Consider the following 16716-nt stretch of genomic DNA (forward strand, 5'->3'; position numbering starts at 1 on the left):
GGTGGTGTTGTTTTTGTGTACAATGTGTCATTTATTTGTTTTTGAAATTTCCCTGTGTTTTCATGTGATTAAAATAAATCTGTGTTTATCAGTGTTAACAGTTAAAAATAAATAAATCGATGCATTTTGGTATTTTTTTAGTTTCCATACTCCTCTAGTGTAGCCTTTGTCTCCGAGTTGTGACTGGGCTGCTACAAGTGGTTGAACTCAATGGCCGGAAGTCATCAAAGCGTTTTTATAGCAGAATCGCCTGATAACTGCTATTGAGATTAATTGACATTATCGCCAATTTGTCCACAATAGCACAGATGGTGTTTTAATGACTCCCGGGCTAATGGATCATATGTACTAATATCATATTTGATTTTCTTTTTGTGCGTCAACATTTCAGTACTAAACAGTAGTACAAATCTACATAAAATGTGCTTCATATATACAGTATGAAGGCTTCATGCATATGATATGTGGTTGATTGTTGAGATTAATTTTGACGCACTGCATCGTTTTCAATACTTGATTGAGATACCTTAAATTAAAACAGAATTATTTGTGAACCTAGATAATGATAGATCTGCACTGCGTTTTTGGTTGATATATACTAAAAGTAACTTAATTCAGAACTTACATTATTAACAGACTTTTTAGGGTTAACGCCAAGATGAACTTGGTGAATAATTTTGATTCATCTCATTCAAAGGGCACACGCACAGCACTATTTGAAATATCACATACTTTCATCAATATCTCAAATCGCAACAATAGCACTCATACATCACGGGCAATAATGTCTCTTCAAGTTAGAACCATGCAACTACTGGCAGAGGCGGACAACCACGAGGAAGGATGGCTCCAGAAGCAGTTGTATGCTCTTGCACAAGGAGCAGAGAGGCGTTACAGTCCTAATTTAAGGGAGGTTAAATAGATCCATCGGTGGCGGCAGTTGGGGGGTAAGTGCTTGTCCTTTCCAGAAGGAGCCCGGGGCTTTTTAAGCTGGGGGTAGAGGCAAGGGGGCGAGTCACCGGGACATAATTTCGATGAGTCCTCTCGAGACGCCGGCCCAAGGGGGCACGGCGGCTGTTGATGGGGGGCAGCAGGTCAAGGCCCGGCTGACCCTTTGCTAACCTAGTAACCGAGCATTGGTAGGGACTACTAGTTATGCTATCTTTATATAAATAAACAAAGCCGCGGCCTTTTATACCTCCAGATTGTGTCTGTCGTTATTTGTATGTTTTGTGTGAGTAAAGGTAGAAGGGGAAGGAGGATTATCGCGCCTCCCTGGTCAAGCAACCGGTCTAGCCTGCATAGGTGATAGATTGCCATGACTGGGGGGCGCGGCCCCCCTGATGCCTGATTGGCGGCAATAGGCGGGTAGGCGCTTAGGGTATTAGGTCAGCAGCCAGGAGGGAGTGCGTTCACTTGCTCCTGGCTGCAGCAGTTTCCCACTCACCCATCCCTCAATTTTAGAAGGTTAGCACAGAACCAGGTTCTGGGGTGTTATGTAAACAAGGGGAGAATTGTATGGGGTGAGGGACAATATGTTTTGGGCAATATAGTTAACATTTCTTTATTGTTTCAGAGTAAAGCCAAAATACTTTTGCAAACAAGGACAGAAGTTCCTAAAGGAGGGGTCAGTTCATCAAGTTGCTTTTGTCGCGGCGGCAGTTGGGGGGTAAGTGCTTATCCTTGCTAGAAGGGGCTCTGGGCTGTTAATGCCGGGGTAGAGGTGAGGGGGCGAGTCACCGGGTCGTAACTTCCGGGAGCCCACTTGCGACGCTGGCCCAAGGGGGCACAGCGGTGGTTGATGGGGTGCAACAGGGCAAGGCCCGGCTGACCCTTTGCTAACCTAGTAACCGAGCATTCTGGCAGGGACTAGCAGTTACGCTATCTTTATATAAATAAAAAAATCCACGGCCTTTTGTACCTCCAGATTGTGTCTGTCATTATTTGTATGTTGTGTGGGTAAAGGTAAAGGGGAAAGGGTGTTTCCCGCTCCTCCTTGGTCATGACTCCTTCTGCAAGAGTGAAAATCTATAGTTTGGTTTCATTCAACAATAGGAATTTCTCCTCCCCCTGAAAAATGTGGCTACTATCAGAGAAAAGGGTGGAAATAATGATGTTCAGTAAAAAAAAAACGGGCTAAATACTGTAGTTTTACTTAAAGACATATGCAACTCTAATAATTTCTGCTGAAATCTCCACAGAGCCATTGGGGCCTACTCAAGTAGCTTTGAAGTGTGACAACCGCTTCTAAAGTGCACTTTAGAAGCATATTTCCGTGCTTTGCTATTCACCGCAAGTGTGGTGAGATTGGTTTTGCGAGTTACACATACATTGAGAGCCTGAAATATGAGTTTGGATGAGAGAGCAAAACCCATAAATCAGACTGGGGGTCATTCCAGACCTGGTCATTCCACTTCTAAACTAAATGGTAACCGATTTAAGCTCCATGTTGTCAAGTCAGAGGGTTAGACAGAGTTATCTTTGATAACTTTTCATACATTAACAGGTCAGAGAAATATAAACTATGACTGTACTGAGAAATTCAATTGATTATGTTTATGAGTTGCTTTATATTTCCCTCATTCTGTTGAGGAAATAAGAGGTGGGAAGTTTGGCACCAGAAGAGAGGTAAATGGAGTGGGAAGTATAAGGCACGAAATCAGTGACAGCCAATGATGCTGATGGGTCCGGGCTTCATAATGATGACCAAAATTCCTCTCAGAACAATAAACTGTATTATAAATGCTGCAACTGAAACAATAATGTCTGGTAAGTATCTTTGCATTGTTCACCTTATCAGCATTTAAGCTTATATACACTACATGTGATGCATAATTTATTGTTTGCCAAATCCCTTCATTGTGTCACGTTGAATACCTGATTGATTAAATTTAAATGAAAACAGAATTGTCTATTTTTAATTTATAGGATAAAGACCAAGGGGATAAGGTTCTCAGACCCAGTAACGACTCTGTGCCACTGCTTGTATAAGCCTCATAGATTTCGGAACATCCATAATAGTCAGTACAGTATATAAAAGCTAGCTTTTTTCGGGAAGAATAACATTGAAGGGAGTCTAAGGTAGATCACCACATCACATAGCGCAATAAACATCTCCCATATGATATAGACTGAGGAACATGATACATATGACAGTTATTTAGAAGTGGGGAACTCACATATTTTCCGGGGTGCCCACGATCTGTCCTTGTGATCTGTTTTGAGTTATTGGGAAGTGCAAATTCCGCTGTACTGGAATCCAGGGGACAAGAGAGACAGAAGTGCGGAGCACTACCATTACACAAAAATAAAGATCAAGAGGGGACTCCAATAAGAAAATGTATTTATTAGATCACAAAGAGGTAAAAAAAAAACTTACACCTACACATATCAAACAAACCGCGCTTTATCAAGGTGTAAAAGCATAGTAAAAAATAGCACACATAAACCCTTCGTGGATCCCGCACTGATGACCTGTATACCCCATGTCTATTGCTGTAGTGCTACCGATGTCAGTCCCTATTAGTACTGACGTCTTCGATGAACAAAGCTTTATTGAAACAGACAGAGACAAAAACAGAAGAAAAAAAAAGAACAAACCTGATATTAGTAAAGATTAAAAAAAAAAAATCGGGAAAGATAAAAAAAAAAGTGCTAAAGATTACTGAAAAGTTAATACTAAAATTACATATAAAAAGGAACAAATAAATATATAAATCAAGGATATAAGCACATAAGTATTAAGATAATACCATAAATCAAACAGTGAAATAAATCATAAAAGTTCATCAAAGAGATACATGATTAATAATATATATATATATATATATATATATATATATATATATATATATATATATATATATACACAGGATACCTACAAGCTCATATTAAACCCCCAAAATAACCACAACATATATATAAGCATATAAGTGTCACAGAGGAGTGCTACTAAGTGGATCGCGTTAGAAATAATGTACAATTGTAAACATTGTATAATAAAGTATTTAAGATACCAATAATTGTGTTGTAAAGTATTCATAAATACAAAAATTGGGAACCACGCTTGCATCGCGTTATAAGCGGATTTGCGTTGTAACGGATTGTGCTATAACAGGGTTGAGCAACAGGGTTGAGTCAGTGACTCTGTCACAATATATATATATATATATATATATATATATATATATATATATATATATATATATATATATATATACACATACATACACACACACACATACACAATGCGAGAGACTGATAAAGTCATACAGAAACCGATTATTTCAAGTTATTGCTACTAAAGGTGGTTCTACAAGCTATTGAATCATAAGGTGTACTTAGTTTTTTAACACATGGCGTCACCATTTTGGCTTTAATTTTGTTAATTAAATTATGACACTGTGTAATATGTCATGTGTTGTTGTTGTTCATCTGAGGTTGTATTTACCTCATTTTAAGACCTGCTAAGGAACAGATGATTGTTATTATGTCCGGATATGTAAAACCATAGAATTCAAAGAGGGTGTACTTTCTTTTTCACACAACTGTATATATATATATATATATATATATATATATATATATATACAGTTGTGTGAATATATATATATATATATATATTGTCATATAAGTATCAGTATAAGACCTCACTGTAAAATCAATACTATCTAAAATCATAATGATCAAAGAAGTAAATACACAAACAACCCTCTGTGTGCATATATATTTGCACCTATTGACACTATGATATAAAAGTTTTCTAGTGGGTTGATATATACATACATAATAAATAGGATAACAATAGCATTGGTTATTGTTAACACTACAGATACATGTCAAATTAATATGAATATGGTGGTCTCTGTATATACAAAAACTCAATAGACCAGACATCCCAGAATAACAAGATCAATACAATTAATATACCGGTAGTTAATATTGTTGCCTTGACCAAGTCATGTAAAGAGCAAAAAGAAAATAATTAATCAATTTGTATTACATAAGGTGTGTAGATTCCATTTCTAGAAGGAATCTTAATCTATATTCAGCATATTTAGACAGGTACACAAACATGCTGCATCTTGAAAAAAAATCAAGAATAAACCCTAGTTACTATAAATTGTGAAGGGTCAAAATTATCATAAAAAGTGACTAAGGTCCAGGTCTATGTCTAAACCAAATGGGATCCATGTTTTAAAATAAAGTTCCAATATGCCCAACTTTGATCCAATTTTCTAATTCTTTCCCCACACCCCTCTTATTAATTGGGTAATATGCGCAATCTCATTGAAAGTAAGGTTGTTAACATCCTCCTTATTGCATAAAGTGAAATGTTTAGGAAATAAGCTTAACATGCTCCATGAGTCTAGTTTTTAAACATCTGGTAGTCCGACCTACATACTGTTTGCCACAACCGCAAGTAAGGCCCGTAATATAGCGTGCCTGTGCGAACGCTCGTGCACGCGACACACACTTTTCATGTGTACGGTCCGTGCTGCTCTGAGCGACAGGCTTGGAAGGGTGCACTGTGTGTGTCACTGGGGAAGGTGTTTGCGTGTGTGTGTGTATTAAAATTTAAAAAAAAAAGACATGCTGTGAGAAGAAATTATTAATATTGTGCAACTTTATACACACATACACACACACACACATACATACACACACATACATTGCAGATACTGAGCGGTAGCGGCGTGAATACTTACTTTTCTGAGTCTTCCCCCCGATCGCCCAGCTCCATGCTCATTGCCAAGCGCGCGGCCCTGACATACAATGGCTGGCTAACCACAGGCAATTATAACTGCCACGCGCACGCCCACTATATTACGGGCCTAATATGACAAAAGTTGTTTGGCAGTTTATAAATGAATTAACTTTATGGGTCTTTTTAGTTACTGTTGAGTTGAACTTCTGTGATGGTTTTATTTGTATACAAATTTTGCATAGATTACACCTAAATGATCCTTTAGGTAGATTCATACAGTAGGTGTCTTCTTTAGACAGAAATAGGCTTGGGGAAAGGGAATTGTCAATTGTTTTAGGTGTCTGTACACTATATTAAGGCCCAACTGTACATAAGGTTTCAGTACTGGTTCTAGACACAGGACTTGGCGCAAGTCCTCCTTTTTTTTGGTGCACAGATACAATTTTTGTATTGCATACACTTAACATTTTTGACAAGTGCATTCTATTTCTGTGTTAAAAAATATTTGACTAAAACTATTTTTGACGCTTAAGGTGCACATTCAAGAAATAAGGTTATTACACAGGCACATATAAATGCAAATAAATTAGAGTTTTCCTTGTGTCAATTTGATGCTAAAAATATCATTTGTGTTGTTAGTACAGAGGCCCCAAGGTGTTAATGAGGATTTTGATTTGACTTGTGGCCTGATTTATACCATCCTACAAATATAGCTGGGAAAAAAAAAAAACAAGTGCAAAATAAACCGTTGCATAATTGGAATATTTAAAATTTATTCATTTTTAAATGAAGAAACTCAAAAACAAAATTAGCACAAAAAATGATCTTTTTACTACACGTCTGTAAAGTTTAAATGATTTATTAAGTGGTACAGTATATTTCATTTAATCTGAAGCTCCTTTTCAAAGCTTGCCATGAACAATGTGTATCTTCATTTTTCTGTGAGGACACCAAAATGTTTCATCCTTGGGCTACCCTTACTACAGTCTTTTGAACTACTGGAAAGCTTGTGATACTTCATTAGACAGAATAATTGTGACAGGGGTGCGACCTTGTACCCCTGAGCAGTCTCCTATTCCCTGGTATGAATGACTAAGTGGGTTAGTCCCAGAAGATTGTAAGCTATTCATTCTCATTAAGCTGCTAGTCACAGAACTTTAGAAACATGTCACGCCTCTTGAGATACACTTATTTATGGAAGGAACTCTACCTTAACCACAAAATGTTGTTGTCACACAACATTTGTGTGTTAAGTATTTTTTACTTTATTTATTTGATTTTGTATTTATTTTTTTTTTTTTTTCACAGAGCAAATACAATTGGCCTAAAAAAATGCTGTGTTTGGTTTGTGATATCTATATAGAATATATATATATTCTAATTCTGAAATAACATTTTATTTCTGTTAGATTTTTAGCATCAATGTCGTAACAAATTCTCAGGGCCGGATGCATGCAGCTCTGTTAAATCAGGGCACATGCTCATTGGGAAAAATCTAACGCGTGTTCCAAGTAACACACATGTGTTCCAAACATGTAATGCATGTGAATTACCTAAACATAACGCCACACACGTTACAATAAAAAAAAAATACACAATGCATAGGAAATGTTGTAAGCCATTTTAACCTGATCTTACAGATGTGAAAATGTATGCAGAAGCTTTACCTAAACTGCTACTTATCTGCTGCTGGTAGAATCCAGAGTATTAATTTCATAGATAAGGTGTTCAATATTCTGATCACTGGTGAGGTGGATCACCACTCCAAATTATTAGGGAAACTGTGCCATAAAACTAGTCCTGCGGAAAAGAATCGCAATTGGAGCAATATATTCAGCAGTACAGGCATACCCCGCATTAACATACGCAATGGGACCAGAGCATGTATGTAAAGTGAAAATGTACTTAAAGTGAAGCACTACCTTTTTTCCACTTATCGATGCATGTACTGTACTGCAATCGTCATATACGTGCATAACTGATGTAAATAACGCATTTGTAACATGCTCTATAGTCTCCCCGCTTGCACACAGCTTCGGTACAGGTAGGGAGCCGGTATTGCTGTTCAGGACGTGCTGACAGGCGCATGCGTGAGCTGCCGTTTGCCTATTGGGCGACATGTACTTACTCGCGAGTGTACTTAAAGTGAGTGTACTTAAAGCGGGGTATGCCTGTATACTGTAAATGCTCTGGGGAATACGGAAGTGCTTGACAGACAGTAAGAGGAAACTAAAGAATATAGTACTTCATTTCTGTCTATTTTGTATCTTTTCTAAATGACCATCAAATCAGACAGCCATCACTGGAGCTGGAAACCTCCTTGCAGGAACTTGCTATGGAAGAGAAGGAAACAGTGAAAATAACCCCTCACAGAGGCTGCAGAAGAGGAATATTTAGCTCCAGCTTCCTCGCCTGCTGCACCACCACATCCATCACATGCTGCACCACCAACTCTGTCACCTGCTCCTTTAAGAGTTCCCTCAGCTACTGTAGATGGATATGTGAGCACTATGACAAGGCCATACTGCAGTGCCATCATCAGTAGATGCGCATGCAGCGTTCTGTCTACAGTAAGATTCATAATGATCTCACAAATCTTTTGCGGAATTGCAACCATAATTTTGGCACCATGACTCAGCTGATGCATCAACATACAACTAATGTGACGAACAGATTAGCCCTGCTGTCAATCGGCTCATCTGGGCAGTGCAGCGAGCAGCTGAGCATATTCGACCAATCGACTATGTCCACTTCTGCTACATCAATTGGCTACCTTGGGGATTGCTCTGATGACCAGTCCCATTGTTTTTCCTCTTCCTGCTACAGTACTTTCCTTAGTCCACCAAGGCAACAAGTGGCCCACATTGCTGCCAGGTGTGGTAGGCCAGCCTGTCCTTTCCACTGGAAAAAGGAGGAGATTCATCATCAATTGACATTGTTTATGTTGCATTTTGTTTGATCACTTTATTTTTCAGTCACAGTACTTTAACTGTGTGTATGAATACATGTTCGGTTAAGTATTTCCATCTCTTTGTAATTGTTTAAATAAATAAAATTGTATTGTAATCACATGCTGTAATGTAGTTAGTGCACAATATACAGTATAACATACCATGGTGACTGTTAGAAACATCTTACATTAACTTTAAACAAATAAATATATTACACAGTTTATTACATAACCTACATTATACCTTATAAGATGCACTTTTTGATGTGTTTCTCAATGGTATATCATTGTTTTTTTATATATATATATATATATATGTATGTATGTATGTATGTATGTATGTATGTATGTATGTATGTATATATATATATATATATATATATATATATATATATATATATATATATATATATATATATATAGAGGTATCAGTACCGTGTTAGCCGAGCTTCAATAATCAAAAAATAAATAGATGATACCGTTCTGTGGCTAACGAAATGCTTTTATTTGTGCGAGCTTTCGAGATACACTGATCTCTTCTTCCGGCGATGTTACAATGAATGAAGCAAGGATAACTTGAAAACAGTGTCTCTTGGAATGTTATCTGTGCTTCTCCTTCCCCCGGTGTGGATGTGTTTTATGGCTAGAGGTGTCAAAGGATGACATCCTCCTGATTTGGACCTCTGGCGAACAGGACCTCCTACAGTTCTATGACAACTTCAATACGTTCCACCCGACCATCAACCTCAAACTCACCCATTCCCCGGATGAAGTACATTTTCTAGACACCACCATTACTATAAAGAACAACCAACTACAGACTTCTGTATACCGCAAACCCACAGACAGAGCCAGCTATTTGAGGGACAACAGCTTCCACCCGACACACACCAAACATGCAACCATCTACAGTCAAGCCATACGATACAACCGGATATGCTCCGACACAGCAGACAGAGACCAGCGGATTAAAGCCTTGAGATCAGACTTTATAAACCGTGGATATAACCACAGAATTGTAGACCAGCAAATTCACAAAGCCACCAGAATACCAAGAAGTGATCTCCTTGAATACAAACAGAAGGAGACAAGCGACAGGGTTCCTTTGGTGGTCACATATAACCCACACCTAGGAGACCTACGCAAGATCGCCAGGAAACTACAACCCATCCTCCAGGAAGATACAAGACTGCAACAGGTCTTCCCTGAAGCACCCTTATTATCATACAGACAACCCCATAATCTCAAGAATATTATGGTGAGGAGTAAAGTATTCAGCAGTACAACTGAATGCGGGACAAAACCATGCCAGGACCCAAGATGCAAAACCTGCGCAATGCTCTACACAGCGGACACAATACAAATACCACACAAGAATCGGGAATACAAAATCAGAGGAGGGTTCACCTGTTCCTCCAGCAATGTCGTGTACCTCATCATGTGCATGAAATGCCCAGGGGGCTGCTACTACATAGGTGAGACAGGACAGGGGCTAAACAAGAGAATGAACCTGCATCGCCACAGCATCACACGCGGAACAAGAGACAGTCCTGTTGGCGAACATTTCTCTGACTCTGGCCATAAGATGAACGATCTGAGGGTTGCCATACTCAAAGGTAATCTTAAAACCCCGAAAGAGAGACGGTTGCATGAATACAAATTTATGCAACTGTTCGGGACACTTAGCAGTGGCCTAAACAGAGATCGAAATTTTATGAGTCATTACTGACACTAGCGAACTCTCTTCCCATGAGCGCTAAAGGCCATGTCTGTACATACTGTGCTATATGTATGCACACACAGCTGTCTCTCACACATACTAATACTCCTTATTTTTCCATCCATATACACCAATAGGGACCACATAGTATCCACACACACTTTTAGTTGTGCTACAAACTCTCACATTTCCACACCCACCCACACCATTTATATCCCTCTCACTCCACACACACCTTGTGTAGAGCACTGTTTATACTGTGGGCTCTCCATTCATTTTTATTCACACTGATACACATACACACTCTTTCTTCACTTGCTTTCAGTTACCCTTTGACACCTCTAGCCATAAAACACATCCACACCGGGGGAAGGAGAAGCACAGATAACATTCCAAGAGACACTGTTTTCAAGTTATCCTTGCTTCATTCATTGTAACATCGCCGGAAGAAGAGATCAGTGTATCTCGAAAGCTCGCACAAATAAAAGCATTTCGTTAGCCACAGAACGGTATCATCTATTTATTTTTTTATTATATATATATATATATATGCGTGTATGTATGTGTGTGTATATATGTATGTGTGTGTGTATATGTATGTATGTGTGTGTGTATATATGTGTGTGTATATATGTGTGTGTGTGTGTGTGTGTGTGTGTGTGTGTGTGTGTGTGTGTGTGTGTGTGTGTGTTTGTTTGTATGTATGTATATATATATACACACACACATATATATATATACATATATATATATATATATATATATATATACATATATATGTGTATGTGTATATATATATATATATATATATATATATATATATATATATATATATATATATATATATATATATACTGTATATATATATGCAAATATAACTGTATGCTCATCTGCATGTCTTAGGCAGGTCTGCAACCCCGCCTTTCCCCATTATCACCCAGCATACAGCACTTCCACTGCAGCAAGGGATTCTGGGAAATGACATGCAAATGAGCACACAGTGTCACTTTTTGCCTCAATAACCATTTTTAACATGGTTCCCTATAGGCTTAAGCTTGCTGCATGGTCACAGCTTTGAGCACAGCCAGGGTTAAGGTGCATACCCAGAAAACCACCCACAGACAGCCGTTTTTTTTTTTTTCCTCGGATCCCAGTCCACTTCAGTGGATAGGGAGCTTGCCCTTGGACTGTCCAACCGAAGTCAGACCTGCCCTCAGTGCCCAGTTTCCCTGGAGGTTTCAGCCCGAAAGCCTAGGTCTCCAGGGACATTGATGCCTTCCTCCGTTAGGATTCAGGACATCCGTCTCTTCCTCCCTCTGGCCCGAGGCCCGCAAGGGAGTTCACATCATATCCCCTCTTTCGAGGGTTGTGCGGGTGCACACCAGCCCCGAAGGGCTGGTTGTTTCGAATGCCATCCCCCCTTAGCCCGAAGGCTCAGGGGTTCTGTGGTTCGGGGCCTGGACACCACCTCTCAACGAGCTAGAGGGCCAAATGCTTGCCACAGACCTTTCCTACTGGAGCCCCATGTAGGATAGTACTGCATTTGGTCATAGCTGTGCAGGTCGAGAGGAGCACTCATCTCGCCTTGATCTTAGCCAAAAGGCTGAGAAGCGATATAAATATAACTGTATGCTCATCTGCATGTGGAAGTGCTGGAAGTGCTGTATGCTGGGTGATAATGGGGAAAGGCGGGGTTGCAGACCTGCCTAAGACATGCAGATGAGCATACAGTTATATTTGCATATTTGCTTTCCTGTAGAGGGTTTTTGTCACTTTTTTGAGAACTGGCACATACACCATGTAATGTAGAGAACTGGCACATACACCCATGTATTAGCAGCCCCTGACGAAGCCACATTGGAGAAACGCGTACGGCGGGCGTTTTTTTGAGCAGAGAGAGACAAGCTGACAAGCTGATCCCTTACAACGGAGCAACTACAACTATTGAGATGAGATCTCGCGAGAGCTGAGGTCACGTGACGCGGAAGTGACCGCGCGAGTCAGCTGGACTGGGAGCCGGCGTTCACGTACTACTGAGTGTGTACCGTGATTGCTGTGGAGTACTGTATTAACAGTTACCTTGGAGAACGAAGAGTTCCAGGCAGAGGAACAAAAGACTCCCAAGCTGATCTCCTGATCCTAGAGTGGATAAAAGGCATATACTTACTGAAATCACTGTAAGTGCATACTGTATCTCACCATTTTATTATTCAAATTGTTTGACATACTATCCTATGATATTTTCCTTTCTTCTTTCTTTCCCTGTTTATTTGCGCCTTGGTTATTCTTTTATATATATATAAAAAATTAACCAATATCCCAGTACTATCAGTAAATTAAAAACATCTGGGAAATAATTGAAGTAGGGTAATGCTTTACTAATTTATATTGCATAAAACATAAACATCTATTGCAAACAGACATGGATAAAATTCCTTTATTCTTGTCATTTTATATCACATGTGACATTCACAATTAGGTTAAAAACAATGGTCAACTATGAATGGTTGATTTCATATGTTAAATATATATTGCTGCCTTCGTTTTTGCAATTAGCAATTAATTACAATCATGTGTTGCACTAGAAGCATTAAATTAATTGATTGACATACATATGTATAAATAGCATGACGCACTTCCGTCATACATCCCCTGATGAAATCACCCTAAGAGTGAAGAAACGCGTAGGGAGGATTCTATACTGGTATTTAGAACAGATTTTATTATAGTACTCATTCGCAGCCTTTTTTACTTTGTCTGCTGTGCCTGGACACGGCCAGGACATTTGGAACATGCCGGTTCTCTGTAGGTAACAGCGGGGCTATACATTCGCTAAAACACATCCGGTTTGGCTAGAGGGCACGCCATCACTTCCGGGTTAGAGCCCCAATAGCGATCTCCACTAGATGGTTGCGGGAAGACCGGGGCCCTATTCTCTATGAGAGCGGCTAGCCAGCGAAGGTACAGGTACAGGATAATCTCCTGGTGTGGACTTTAAAAGGACTTAGTACCTCGCCCGTTATTACATTGTACGGGGACAAACATCCACGATCCTGGCATCCGGTTTACCAAAGAGACTGTTACACTTCCGGGTCACGGCTCCAGAGGCATGCACAGTTCCTGCACTCAGTAAAGACGGTAGAAGCAGCTGACATCCTACTTGAGAGAGAGCATACAGCAACGGCGCCATAGCAGCACACGGAGGCGAATGAGTATACTCATTACATGCTTTTATTGATTTTTTGTTTGTGAGTGCATTTATGTTGGACCTAATCTATTTTTATTAAAAGTGTATTTTTCATGTTGCACTAGGATCGGGCGCTTTCTTTTCTTGTTGTTCATATATATATATATATATATATATATATATATATATATATATATATATATATATATATATATATATATATATGTTTGACACATAACAATTTAAATGGAAAGTTCTAAGTAGCATACCAAAATAATATACAGTACTAGGCACTACTTTTAAAGTTGCCGTTCAAGCAATATCCTACGTGTTTTTGTTTGTTTGTTTTTTAAATAAATCATTTCTGTTCTATGAGAAAATACTTGTAGCATTTAAAAAAATTAAAATGAACAATTTGAAAGATGTTTTAATATTTTCTAATCTAACAGGTGTTTTTGTTCCTATAGCAACCATATACAAAGTCATATCTCCTTCCCCTTCTGTAACAGCATCATATTTTTGAGCCCTGCCCTTTCTAGCAGTGAACCAATTGAAATAGTGCCTGCCTGGTCACATGATCTTCCTCACAGAACTTTGTCTGTCAGTGCAGCATAAAATTATCCAAGATGCATTTAGTGATTCCACCACCGAATTTCAGTGATCGATTACAGGAGAACAGATCGATCAGCAACTTAGCTAATCACTTGTCAGTGTGTAGATTGTATTGATGCACATATTGAATGAATAAAAAACAATAATAATTTTAAAAAAATGACAGCTTGAACTGCAGCTTTAACAGAGTTTAGTGGATCTGCGTTGTTAGGCTAACGGATCATTAGCATCTTATTTGCCTATGCATTACCATAACATCAGTAGACATGTATTGATACACTATTTCAGTGGTTAACTCTAGGTTATCATAACATTATTCTCTTTTGTGCATAGGTGTTAGGATTAATGTAATGTTAATTTTGGTTAATCTTACATTAAATAGGCTAATGGAGCTTCGTGCATCTGGGCATGAGTATTCTTCTGTCTTATCAACCCATAACCTCATTTATGTGGCCAAGTTTAGTTTATTATTAAATCACACTTCTGGAATCATGTGATGTAAGAAACCCAAGTGTTTTCTAATCTTAAACCTATAGATTTAATACAATGGCCATATTTACTAAGTGGTGCTATGGCATAAGACACCTTATGGCCCTTTCAAGTGAATGGGTAATACAGTGTATTTTGGCACCATAAAGTTTCTTATGGCATAGGAACATTTCGCAAATATGGGCTTATTTATTGTGAAAAACATACAATTGTGATATTGTGTGTAGATCTTATTTTTGGTGTTCAAAAAAAGGAAGCATTATCAATGTACACTACCGACACACTTTATTGAAGTGTGGTCGGTACCGCAAGCCGGGAAATCTCCCGGCTTGCTAGTGGCCGCCCCTCGGCGTGCCGCGCGTCATAGACGCGCGGTCACGCGTCATCGGGAGCGTGCGCCCGCTGCACGCGTGTCCAGGGGCTCCCCGAGGGAGCCCTGGTGTCCCACGATCGCGGGACAGCGGCAGGGGGTTCCGGGGGACCCGGCGGACCCGGCAGCGGTAGGGAGAGCGCCCCGATCGGAGGGCGCTCTTCCGCTGCTTCGGCGTGCGCCCGTCACACTCGGGCGCGCGCCAGGCTACTGCTGCGGCACAGAACGGGCAAATGCTCGAATAAACTGTGCCGCAGCAGTAGGTGGTTACTCTTTGTATCAAAAGCAGTCCACAACTTTAAATCATATTATCATAGTATTCAGTGACATGGTTGCAGGGCATATTTCAAGTGATGTCATGTCAATCATGTCGATCACTCTTTTCTCCTTCATATTGTAATCTCTCTTGGTATCCACACTAAAGCTCTTTCCTGTTCTCATCATACCTCTTCCATCTCACATTTTCTATCTGTGCTGCTAATATATCTTCATCTTCTGTTGATCTGTCTGTTGGTGTACCTCAGGGCTCTGTTCTGTGGCCTCTCCTTTTCTCTCTCTACATACTATCACTTGGTGACCTCATTAACTTTTTTGCCCATTGGTATCATCTCTATGCAGACGATACACAAAAACATTTATCAACCCCTACACTCACTCCTACAATCCAGTCTAAATTCTTGAATTGCCTCCTGGCTATATCCTCATAGATGGTGCTCTGCCAACTTAAACTTAATATGTCTTAAACTGAACTCCTCATATTTACCCCAAAATATGGCCTAATATACCAGTTTCCCATCAGAGTAAATGGTACTACCACGTTACCTAGGAGTGACATTTGACTTCTCCCTTTCCTTCTCCATTCACATTCATGGCTAAAATGTGTCGCTTCTTCCACTGTAATATCGCCAAGATCCGTCCTTTCCTCTGTCAATCTTCTGCTCAAACTCTAATGCATGCCATTATCTTCTTCCATCTGGGTTATTGTAACATACTGCTAAAAACCCTCCCCGCCTCACATATTTATCCCTTTCAATCTATCCAAAAGTATGCTTCTAGAATGATTTCACTTGCTCCAAAAACAGTCTCTGCTTATCTCTTCCTTAAATCGCACTCCTGGCTTTCCATCAAATTTTGGATCACCTACAAAGTTCTCCAGCTTACCTTTATGTATCTTCACTTCACTGTGCTCCGCCCTACATATCAGCATTGATCTCTCGTTATGCCCCTGCTCATCATCTCCATAAATGTCTCCTCTCCTCCCCTTTGACCGATAATGCCCTCTCTCGCTTTAAAACGTTTTCCCTCACTACCCTTTATCTGTGGAACTCCCTCCCTCTCGGTATATGCCAAGAACCTCCTCTCCCCACCTTTAAGTCAAACCTTAGAGCTTACCTCTTAAATGAAGCATTTCAATGGCCCAGACTAATGGCTACTCTCTGACACCCACAGTCGCTCCTACCAACCATTGTGGCCAAGCACTGCCATCGTTTGCACTTATTCCATCACCTGCTGTCTCTGTAAGTCTCCCAATTTAAATCATCATCATCATTATTTATTTTTAAAGTAAAAACACACCTTCACCTAAAGAGGCACCACTATACTTTAGAGTCAGTTTAAGAACAAACTAAAATGATATACAATTATTTTGTTACAAAGGAAATGCCAGAAGGAAGAAATTGTC

At 39.5% G+C, this 16716-nt stretch overlaps 1 protein-coding gene across 38 annotated transcripts in view; it reads left to right on the plus strand.

Moving 5' to 3' along the window:
• PTPRD (protein tyrosine phosphatase receptor type D) overlaps positions 1-16716 on the plus strand; it is a 1925499-nt gene that overhangs the window by 30175 nt on the left and 1878608 nt on the right. The window lies entirely within an intron of this gene.

This window comes from Ascaphus truei, chromosome 1 (genome assembly GCF_040206685.1).
Source record: "Ascaphus truei isolate aAscTru1 chromosome 1, aAscTru1.hap1, whole genome shotgun sequence".
Lineage (NCBI taxonomy): Eukaryota > Metazoa > Chordata > Amphibia > Anura > Ascaphidae > Ascaphus > Ascaphus truei.